The sequence below is a fragment of the Molothrus ater genome, chromosome 1 (assembly GCF_012460135.2).
Source record: "Molothrus ater isolate BHLD 08-10-18 breed brown headed cowbird chromosome 1, BPBGC_Mater_1.1, whole genome shotgun sequence".
Taxonomy (NCBI): domain Eukaryota; kingdom Metazoa; phylum Chordata; class Aves; order Passeriformes; family Icteridae; genus Molothrus; species Molothrus ater.
Window position 1 is genome coordinate 111,570,368 of NC_050478.2, and position 11,746 is coordinate 111,582,113.

An 11,746-nucleotide genomic window follows, 5' to 3' on the forward strand; every position below is an offset into this window, starting at 1 on the left:
AGTTTCAAACAATCAGACTTGGGGTGATAGAGCTGGGAGGGCTGGCAGGAGCTGAAGATCAGTGTTGTGCCTCACGGCAAATTCCCCACAGCGCTCCTGAGGTTTGTTCTGTGTCCTGCCGGCAAAACCACAGCCACTGTGGTGGCTCCTCTGCACAAGGTGATGGAGCAAATGAGTCCCCACAAGGCAGGACAGACTAGGGCATCCCTTTTTCCTTTCTCTTCTGCCAGGGGTGGACATCAGGGGGACCTCTGTACTATTTCCTCTAGGTCATCTGCCCCAGAGCCTGGATGGCCACTCCTTGCATTTAGTTTAGAGGTTTCCCAGGACTAACAGAGAATTGTGCAAGACTTAGAGACAGATGCTGTTGACACAGAGATTTGACAGGACACCAATGCAGAGACATGACCAAGGAGATTTCTCTTGATGTTTCCTATCTTTTGCAAAGCTGACATACCAGGATTTTAGTAGTGTAAGCAGTTGCAAGCTGTCTGGCTGCAAAGCAGATCAGGGTGGACTGGAAGGCTGATTCCCTTGTCCAGTGCTTTGTGTGAATTCCATTGGCAACATCTTCAGTCTCTATCTCGCCTGCATATGCACACTAATGATCTGAGGAAATTCTCCATTGCTCTCCGTCTTTACCTGGGCTTTGCCATGTGCATGGGTCTTGGTAAGTCCTTCTGATCCTGTCTGTCTCCATAGGCTTCTTACAGGGAGAGAACATCCAAGCCTTTGGGAATACATTAAGGAAAAAAAGCAAATACCTGTAGGCCCTGCTTGTGTAACACAGTACAGAGTCTTTGGGAAAGGACAACCCTTTTCCATGAAGATAGTAAGGCACATGAAGCCTATGCAGGCAGGTGTTTACTCCTCTCTCTTATTAAGCAGGAATGGGAGTCTGGAAGCTGTTTGACCCATAGTTTCCTCTGGCTCACATTTTCCCTTCATGCATGCTGGATTCCCCTGTGCTAAAGGGTTGGCACATTGTGGTGTGAAGTGTGTAGGGCTGTATGTTATGGGTGTGAGGTAGGCATAGTGCACATGGGAAAGGTCTAGTGGAAAGCACTAGAAAGGGGTTTTTGGGAATGCCACCAGATTTTGTGGGACTGATGGCATGCCTAAGTGTGCTGTAGGTGATTATGCAATGGTGTGCTCCACCACTGCTGAAGTGACCTAACAGGGCATGTTTTATATAGCTGAAGAAGCGAAGGACAGTCTCCAAATATATTAGTACTTTTAATTCAAGTAGTGTTTGGTGTATAAGTAGGAGAGTGTTTTTTGGCCCAACCTCACATGAGAAAAAGATATCTGTGGAATAAATGGAGGTTAAGCTCTGGTCTTCAGCATCTTGAATGACTAAAGTCTCATTCTTTTTCTGTATGCAACAGTTCATTTCCTGGGGATGAAGAGAGGTAGTAGTTGAAGGAGAGCTATGAATGCCACTAGAGTGGAAGGAAATAGCTCTCATTTTGCAGATTTCTCAGCTGGTGAATGCAGCTAATCCTAGCCTTACACAAAAGGATGGGGACACTGTGTATGAGAGGTGTCTGTCTTCTCATTTGGCTGAATTACACACTAAAGTAATTTATAACAAAGGAGGAAAGGTATATTGTTAGTAATTGTTATGTTAAAGAGCAAACCTAGCTTGCTGATTTAGCATCCATTTCCTCTTATAAAAGAGAGAAGAAAATGGCAGCAGAGGATGGGGAGCCTTGGAGCAGTGGAGACAATAGGAACATTTCAGAACAATTTTAGCCATATTACTGCTAGGTTTGGTGGTTGCATTCTCTCATCTCCTGTCTTTCTTATTTGGACTGGCAAGTCCAGGATGCCCAATAGGGACTCCACATTAATTCACCATGGAACATGATGTCAAGCTCAGGGATGGAAAACAGTGAGGCCTCTGTGGAGTATTTGCTGGAAAGTGTGATGGGAGCTGAAGTGGAATAATAAAAAACTTTAGGAAATATTCAAATACAGAGTCAAAGTGGATGACATTCATTTCCTAAACTTGGTTGTTAGTTAGTTGCTGCTTGGTCACCTACCCTTTGCATTTTATGGTTATTGATGGCTTGTCCTCTAGTTCTCTTGTCTGGTTTGTATACAGGCTGCACTGTCAGAATTGTTGAGCCTGGTTTGATGGAAATGCAGCCCTGAAGATCACATGAAGGTAACTCTGCCTGAGTGGGAACTTCCTCCATGGTGCTGATGGCATTTCTGAGTTTATGGGCATTCATGCTGCTTTTATGAGACCCTGCAAGAACCAGATGGGGCTGCTGGTGATTCAGAATGTCAGTGTCGTGCTGGCCTGACGTGAAAATCTCTTGTTGACGTACATGAGGACCGTCATACTAACAAAACAGGGGATGCCAATAGCATGCCATTCTGCTAAAAGGAGTCAGTCAGAAAGCCAGGCAAATGTGAAGAGGTGCTCACTGATCCAGAACAGTTTGTTTCTAACTGTTGCATTGTTCAGTAATGCTGTGTCTGATGAGCTCAGCAATCTTTTCACCAGATGGGAAACCATCAGTCTGAGTGCACCAGACTGTACACCAAAAAGTGGTGATTCACAGGGATGAGTTGGAAAACCCTCACAGTGAATAGCCAGATGTCTAGAGTGAGCCAGGGGGAAGCACTGAACTTCAGCTAAGATGTGCCTGAAGTCATAGCCACTGCCAAGCCTCAGCAGGGTTTGTGGGAAGATTCCTCCATCCAGCCATGATCCAGAGCCCAGCGTCCTCTTTGAAGTGTGCAGAAGCAAGCGGGTAACTTGTCTTCCACAATGTAACCAGAGGGAAGGCTTGCAGATTAGAGTGCTTGTCTGAAAGCCTTAGACATGGGCTCCGTCTTCTCCTTAGTCTCTATGGAGGAGGAGAGAGGAATCAAATCCTCCTCTTGGACTCTCCCCCAAGTGTCCTTCTACCCTGTACAGGATGGGATGACCTGGAGTAGTTTCCTGTCTGTGCCACTGTTTGGTGCACTTGTTTGCTGCTTGGAAGGACCATGAGATTCATTAAAGCAAAGTGAGGAAAAAAGCTGTGTGAGTCTGTTGCTTAGTGCTTAGGGTGCTCTGTTGGGAGGGAGGAATCCTGCTTCCAGGCCCAAGTCTGTGTATTATTAACCTGGTGTTGAATGAGAAGCACAAAGGTATCAATGACACAAACTCCTCCTCCTGCTTAATTTAAACGCGATGTCCACAACTGACTTTTTGTGGACTCTTCAGTTTATCAGTGTGTGCTGAGCTTGTTCTGAAAGCACTTGTTGAATTTCTTTCCTTGAAGGATGCAAACTAGAAACCATGTTTCTAAAACATGTCTGTGTTCAGGAATAACTTATTTATCAACATAGATTCTGGCAATCTTGCATTTTTGTAGACGGAATCTCCAGCAGCCTGGTGTACTTCACATCAGGAAGAAGGATTCCAGTGACTTTAGCCATTCTTAAGTTTAGACTTTTGGTTTTTTTTTGCCAAACTTTTGCATTTAGGCGTTTCATATCCACCCAGCTCTGACTGCAAGATTCTGTGTGTTTTAAGGTATATTAATACAGTCTTTTGCCTAAGTTGACTGCTGCACTTTAGGAGCTCTTTGGCTTAGGAGAGTACTCTCTATATCTTAGTATGAATGTTTGATTTCTTTGCTGTTTGCATTTGACTGAAAGAATCAAACTGAAAGAAGAAATCCTCATCCAAAGTGCAGTGTATTTATGTCCTAAAAAAATTAATTCAATGGAAATGAGGCTGTGAAGTGTGTGGATGTTTGAGTTAGCTACAACCCCAGAAATATTACAGAAATAGCTTTCTCAGTTGTTACCTGAACTTCTAAGATGAAATTCACTATCAACTGTTTGTAATCTCATATTTTAATTTTTAAGGGAGGTCTGCTGTCAGTTTTGGGCAGTATGGTTAGGCCTATATTTTCTCAAAAAAAACCCCAACCTTTTTCTAAAAAAAAAAAAAAGATATCTTTTTCTCAAAAATGTCAAAAGAGACTCCTGTACTTACTTAAAAGGTAGATATAACCCTGTAAAAAAATCTTTAAATTTTCCCTGATCCTGATAAGGACTTTTGTGTTCTTATTCCTTTCATATGCTTAGTTAAAGTGATAATAATAAAAAAACCCCAAAAACCAAAACACCCACGAGATTAAATGATGCATACGCAGAAATGTGAAAAGAATGTTCTAAATTACTATTATTTTCCAAAAATCATGTAATTCATTGACTGACTCATGTTTTATAGCAACTTAGGCACTGCAGGATGATGGCTGTCAGGTGTCAGTAAGCTGGCAGCTTTAAAGTTGCCTCTTTAAGTAGTCCCAAACAAATGAATTGCTCACTGTGTGTGGGGGTGGATTCTGGCCCAGTGTTTGCTGAGACACTGTTGGTTGAGGCTCTTATGATATTGCTGGTGTCTGGCTCTGCCTTCTGTGGTACATTTTTCCCTGCTATGGGCTGGAAAAAGTGGTTAGAGGTAAGACTAAGAGGGGGTTCCAGAGAGTCAGTGAGTCTGAGGCCTTATCTAAACAAAAATGGTACCAATTTAACTGAACCTATTTAGACACAGAGGTTGCTGAATTAATGCCACCCATTTTTTTTTCCTTTTTTTTTTCTAGAATGAAGTCTGGGGAGAAGCATTATTCATGTCAGTACAATTTATACTGTTCCTAATGGCTATACTTCCCGCTTTGTACTGTCAACAGCACTTGTTTTGTAACTCTTCTGTGTATATTCCAGCATATTCCTGGATGGAAAACCAGAAACTGGGTCCTGCAGATTTTGCTATATAATTTCTTCCTTCAAAGTTTATTTCCTAACCCTTTTAGTGATAGTCTGAATATTTAGCACAAGTCCATTTGTATATTCTCTTGTAAGTGTATTCTCCTGTCACCTTATTTAGGGAGATGTTTCAAATAGTTTCTTTTAATTTTTTGTGCAATATAGGGTATTAAGTAGAGAAAGGGGGAGAATTTGACTCTGTAGAAGGATTCTACAAAATTTTGCTACATCACATGGCAAAATAGATGTTTTTCATGCAGAATTTTCCCTCATGTCAAGATATTGGCTCATGACTGACAGTCGGAAAAAGCAAGTATTGCAGACAATTTGTGTCAATGTATTCCACATAAATCAAGAGAGGGACCTAAGCAGAAAAGCATAACTATAAGTTAATTTTCTTTGTTGCCAGAAGCATTCCTGGCACCTTCAGTAAGACTTGGTGATAAGTGCTGGTAGAGATGAGCCCAAGAAGCATCCCTTGTGAGCTAGCTTGCGTGTTAAACCGCATGACTTCCAGGTCTCAGAGAAGGTGTGGTTTCAAAATGGAGAAATCACAGCAGCAAGCTAAAAGAATGACTTTTTCCCCCTTTGTAATAATAATGTCAGAGATGTTATTACATTTGGCCCCGGGAACAGATTGGAAGTGTTTCTCAGAAGGGAAGTGCTTCCAGCTCCATGTCTCTCTCAAGTGTTCCATTCCCATGTACTTGCTGGAAGCCTTTCAGGAAACCACATTCCCTTTCCCGTCCCTGTTCAGCAGTGCAATCCTTCCCAGCCACTGCGGCTCACAGACTGCCTCATCCTCTGGGCCTGGGAAAGGAATGTGACAGCGAGGGGGCAAAAGTGGTGGCACTTCCAATCCCATATCATGCTGCCTTCCAGAAGAAACCTCTCCTCCTTGGCCCTCCCTACCTTATGGAAGGGTGTTCTACATCCATAAGCATGTTTAGAAAGATCTGCAGTCTCTAATTTTCCAGTGTGTGGTGGGGGAAGAATGTAATTTTAGCTGGAAACAGTCACATGGCCAGATCCTCAGCCTTGTGCGAATCTGCCCGATGCTCCTGAGGTCACACTGTGCTGTGTTCATTTGAACTGACCCAGTCTCTGGCTCCCAAAGTTGTCCCTGACAGCCCTAAATGATAGCTGGTGTCTGTGAGTTCCACATGTGAATGAAACACCACTGCTGTGAAGAGCAAATGCCCTGAAACTGTGTGCTAGTGCCTTTTCCCAGATAATCGACAATTCAAAAAGATGGTGAAGAAATGCTGTTTATATTACAAGTTTCAATAATTAAGATAAAGGGGGCAGGAATAAGAGAAGAGATCAAGGAACTGTTAATGACTGAGAGGACAGAATCATATTAGAGACAGAAATGTAGACTTGTTTTGCTATTGCAAAAAGCCCAGGAGATGCACATTTCATTCTGCAGAGAAATATTCTGATCAGTACTTTTTTCTGCCATAACAGCAGGGGATTGAGCTTGGATCCCAGCCAGCCTTTTTTATCCTCTCTTTAAACTAAACAATCAATTAAAAGAGAACACAAGGCAGGATAGTTTAGCCAGCTCTGTTAGTTTTAACAGAATGGGTTATTGGGCAATGCCATCGTGGCACAGAACAATTCCTCTTAGCTTCTGTGCCACAGGAGCAGTTAAAGCTTCCAAGATGAATTTCCAGCCATTGCTGTTAGGATGATTGTACTGTTTTATTTTTCTTTAGTTTTATGCTGTTTCATTTGCTTGTCATTTTTTACGGTTTGCATTGTGTGGGGCATGGGTGGTAATGATTAGATAGTGATTCTCAGCACAACAGTTTCTCTTGAAGCAGACATTTGTCCACCCTGAGACAATTGCTCTCCAAAACTGAAGGAAAAAAATATGGGAGGGAAGCCTTACAGCTAGTGGAGTCAAAGAAAAATCTCTTATTGACCTAAGTGGGCAGGAAGAAGGGGAGACAGATTGCTATTCTTTCCATGTTTTGAAAGATTTAAGAAGCTGATGCTTGGAAAAATCAGAATAAGTCAGTGACCTTTGGAAACTATTTGGAAGCTGCAGGTGCACAGTAGCTCTAAAAAATTACAATGCTTACTTAGGCATCAGAAATGGCTTCAGGGGACTCAGTTTCAGAGAAGTAGCTTAATTTTTATTTTGATTTTTTAATCTAAGTGGTTTAGACTGTGGACATTATGGTTAAGTGGGCAAGAGCTGGGAAGCTGAATTTTATTCCAGCTCCCAGTGCTCTTTTAATGTGTCCCCTTGCAGTAGCTTTTAACCCTGTTACACTTAGGAATCATCTGTAAACCGGGAATAACAGTGTTGCCTACTTAGGTTTTGAAGCTTGACTAAATAATTTTGTAGTTTGTAAGAAACTATGTGAGGCCAAAGTCATTCTGGGGCTAATCAGTTGCAGAGATGTAGCTGACACACAGGACTGTCAATAATTTGACACCACATACATTTCCTTTACAGAAGTGGTTCCCAAACTTCAGTGGCCCATGGGAAGCCCAGTAAGAAAGTAATGTGCTGCATATAACATATGCTTTGCTCTTTTCCAGTGGTCTCCATTTTAACTCTTTAATTTCCAGCAGCCACCAGAAATAGAGAGGATTTTAGTGGCAGAATGGAAGACTGCTACTTCATAGGGATTTTAGAAACATAAATGTTATCCCACTTTGTGTGAATTCATGGAGTCATTAAATAGAGGTTAGGAGGGTTTTTTTTTTGTGTGTGTGTTCTTCAGTGGGAATTAATTTTCCACCAGAAATTCTTCAGGGAAAACTGAAGGATTTCTTTTTTGTGTATGTGTGAAACATATTGTTTAATATATCTCATGACTTTCTGTGTTAAAAAAAAGTGTCATCACCTTCACCTCATTACATCAACTCAACTTGTTTTCAGCTTCAGCTGTGCAGTGTTTATCACCCTCTATTGTCATATATTACACAGCTGCAGAATGGCAAGGTTTTTTAAAAAAAAACAAAACAAGAAAGCCAAATCCAATCCAGAAGTGAAGCTCCTGGTAGGTGTGAACAGTGTAGTGAGTAAAATGTCATTAAGAAGAAAGTGTTTGCTGAAGGATTGGAATGCCAAAATTACAAGTTTATTTACAAGATTTCAAATATTAAAATCAAAGGAAACATTTGAAATGTTCATAGCATGAAGTGTCAGTAAAACTTTTTTCCCATTAACAGTCATGAAGCTGATTATGTGTGTATTATATCAACAAAGTCAGAAGGCTTGAAGTGAATTGAAGAGCAGGAATTTTCTATCCCTGGATCATGGTTTGGTCCATCTGAAAGGTTGCTGAACTGTAAGATATGAATCCTATAATATTTTTGCTGTACTGCCATTCACATGACGTGACATAATAAAGATTTACCATGTCCTTCAATTTAAATCCCTTGAAATTAGCAACCATCTCAGATAGTCTTGGCCATAAGTGCTCTCTTTCTTCTCACAAAACCATCAGAATAATAATATGTAGCAGTTATTGTTTTGAAATTATTTGAAACCTTCTGGAAAAGTGCTGCACGGGTAGTCCCAAGTAAGTGAGCAGAGCCATCAGCCATGCTGAGCACTGGGGCCAGCGTCTGTTCTGAGCCAGTGCCGGCAGTGCCAGCAGCCACCACTCTTCTCCCAGTGCATGGGGACCCCTACCAGGAGCATGGGCAGCAGCCAAACAAAGGGTGGGGGCCCCTACCTGGACTGGGAAATTTCTCAACTATGAGTGTTTTTTCAGCCTGTGTATACTGACAGTCTGGGTACTGGGGACAAAACCGTTCAGCAAGTCAGTGAAAAGTTGGTGTCTTTTATTCCTGTCCCATTCCATGTGTTCTTCTGAGGATGCAGAACATGAAGTGATTAAGAAATCCTAGAACATGAGGTGAATAAGAAATCGTATGCAGCAGTGACCCCAGTGAGAGGAAATTATCAAACAGTATTTGTCATGAAAACAGATTGATATTCATCACTTTAAATGGTTACAATATCCTTGTTGGAATGAGCTGCAAAGTTGGTGAATCTGTCTCAGGAGTAAAGTGATATGCCACCCATACAGTGGTGAGACATAAATAATCATGCTACAAGTCATGTCTTCTATTAAAGAGCCTGATATCCCCTGTTTTAAATGGACAAGAAGTAATCTGTGAAAAACAGGATTGGTAGACATCTGCTGTTAAAGTCAGATCCCTGCTTTGTACTCCTTTCACATCAACCAACTAATTGATTTAACCACTTCAGCAGAAGCAGTATTTAAATCACATTTAGTTATGACTTGCAAACTTGACTCCTGACTCAATGCACAGAATCTGCATTGCTATATGTTTTTTTTTAAATTAAATTGGATAATATATTTTCTTCATGGGATCCTTCCTTATTCACTGACTCTTCCCTTTACATTCTGCATCTGAGCAAAGACGTGTTCATATTTTAGAGTCAGTAGTGGCACATGGATATAAAGTCAAACAAGCCCAGCATTCTTCTACTTTATAGGTAGCCTCCAGATCTCGCCATCTCCCATTCTCATTAAACAAAATCCCTGAAATTTGTGCTGCCTTCTAATATGAGGAAGTGGTGCAGTGGATGACGCATGGATTTGCCTCCAGGGGAGCTGGATAGTATTCCCAGCTCTGCCATTTGCTGGCTAATATCCCGCAACTCACTTAATGTTTTTGTGTCTCAGTTTCTCCAACTGTGACAATGAGGCCAGCATTTCTCAATGAAATCAATAATAGATTCTTACTGGGTTCAGTGGCACTCTAGCACTCTGAGATTTGTGAGGGGAAAAAAACCCCTAATTGTTGCTTTTAATAAATTTTCCTTGGTTGTCTTTCATTAGTTTTACTTCACATGAGCATGATTCAGATTTATTCTTAGCCTGCTCTTTTACCAGTATGAAACAATCTCTCATACAAAGGTTTATCAGGATTTTATAACCATCAGTTCTGCTCAGTCCTTTCCTAAGGTTTCATAAATTTTTTTCCCTTAAATTTCTACAGTATAATGCAAACATAATTCCTTACTCCCATGTAATGGAAAACGGAAGGGACAAGACAGTATTCAAAAATGCTCAACTTATGAAATAATAAGTATTAGTTGACATGCCCCAGAGAGACATGACTGACCAGCTGCTCTGGGTGAAACAAATAAATAGAAAAATCCTTTATTAATGATGTATTCTGCAGTAGATTCTATCTGGGGAATTCTGTAGAAATGGACTCTTTCTCATCTCCTTCCTATAAGTGAACTAAGGAGAAGACTGAGTTCCTGGAGGTTTGGTAGGAACATAAACAGTGTACAAATACATATGGAACAGTCACATTGAGGGAGGATTTCAGCTTTGGTAACCACTACATCTTGAATTTTCTTTGGCTTCCCTCAGTCAGCTCAAGACTGTGGGTGAGACTTTCCAAATATAGACAACCAAAATTCTGACCAAAAAATACACACAGTCGCAGGAGCAGATTAAAGCAGGATTCATGGATTTGGGCCTTGGGCTTGGAGGGGGCCAGTATAACCACAATGTTTGAATTGAAGTATCTGTCAGCTTGGGCTCTGGTGTTAGGGCTGTGGAGGTGGGAGGTAGAGCTGACAGGCTACAGAGGCGGTTGAGTCATGGGAATTTTTACTGTAGTTTGGATGGATTTGGTTATTTTATTGCATTGCTCTAGCTTGTTTGAGGCATGCTGGTTGGCCTGCCTCCAAGTCTTCTTTAGTCTGACTCTGCCCCAGCAGTGGGTCACTTTGTCCCACGAATTGTGCACTCACAGAGATTGCACTTGCTCTGTTTCTGATGTGAGATGGAAGATAGGCTAGCCACGGTAACAGGAAGTTTTGTGTACTAATATAAGCTTGTTGAATAATTTAGGTTGTGACAATGGTGTTGAGACCCTCTCCTTCAGCTCTTCCTTTTCCAAATGAACCCAGCTTGCTCAGCTGTCCTCTCAAGTCACGTACTCTAGCCCTTGGTCCACCTTGGTGGCCCTCAGCTTTACTTACTCCAGTTTTTCAGTGTCCCAAAATTGGATACAGTACTCCAGATGTGGTCTCACAAGTGCTGAATAGAGGGGAATAATCACTTCCTTGACTTGCTGGTTATTTTCTTAATAAAACAGCCCAGTATGAGGTTGGCTTTTAATGCTGCAAAGATGCACTGCTGATTCATGTTCAGTTTTTCCTCCAGGAGCCCTGGGTCCTTTTTGTGCAAAGCTGCTTTCCAGTCAGTTGGTCTCTAGACTATCCCAGATGCAGGACCTAGTATTTGCCTTTGTTGAATGTCATGAAGTCACGTATACCTTTAGGTATAGATGCTCATTTTGCACACACAATGCATTATTGCAAATACAATTGTCTGCTTGTGCATGTATTCATTGGGTTTATAGGTTTATAGACACATTTCAGTTTTGTTGACAGCCTTGTGGTTTCCAGAGACCAATGAACCAGTAAAATTCCTAAACTTCATATATATGCAGGGAGATTTCTCTTAGAACACTTCTAATGATAGACCTCTCTGTTAGGTAGGGTTCTGTTTTGTTTGTCACTTGTTCTCCTTGACTTTTCTCATTCTTAGATAAAGGCAGTGAAGACCACATGAGGTATATTGGTATAATCAGTAACACAGACTTGTCTGGACCTCAGGAGATAAGTCTGTACTGTATCAGCAGACGGCCCCTGAGAATGCTTTTCAAAGAAAAAAGTTCCCTCTATCTTTCAAAGGGCGCTTCCTTCTGTTGTCTTTATTGGAGGTCAGATTGCTCATCAGCCTCCTCCAGAGTTGGAGAAATTCCTCTGAAGACCCCTTAAATTGCATTTCAATTCTATAGGAGGCTGCCCTTGCAGGACCATTTTGTTTCCAAGCCACCCTGTGGCTTCTCAGAGGTGATGTGGTTTTGGAATCCCCATTTCAGGTAAAAAAGAAAGCCCTGTTCTGTCAGCCTCCAACAGACATGTGCCTGAAAAGGCATATCTAATTGA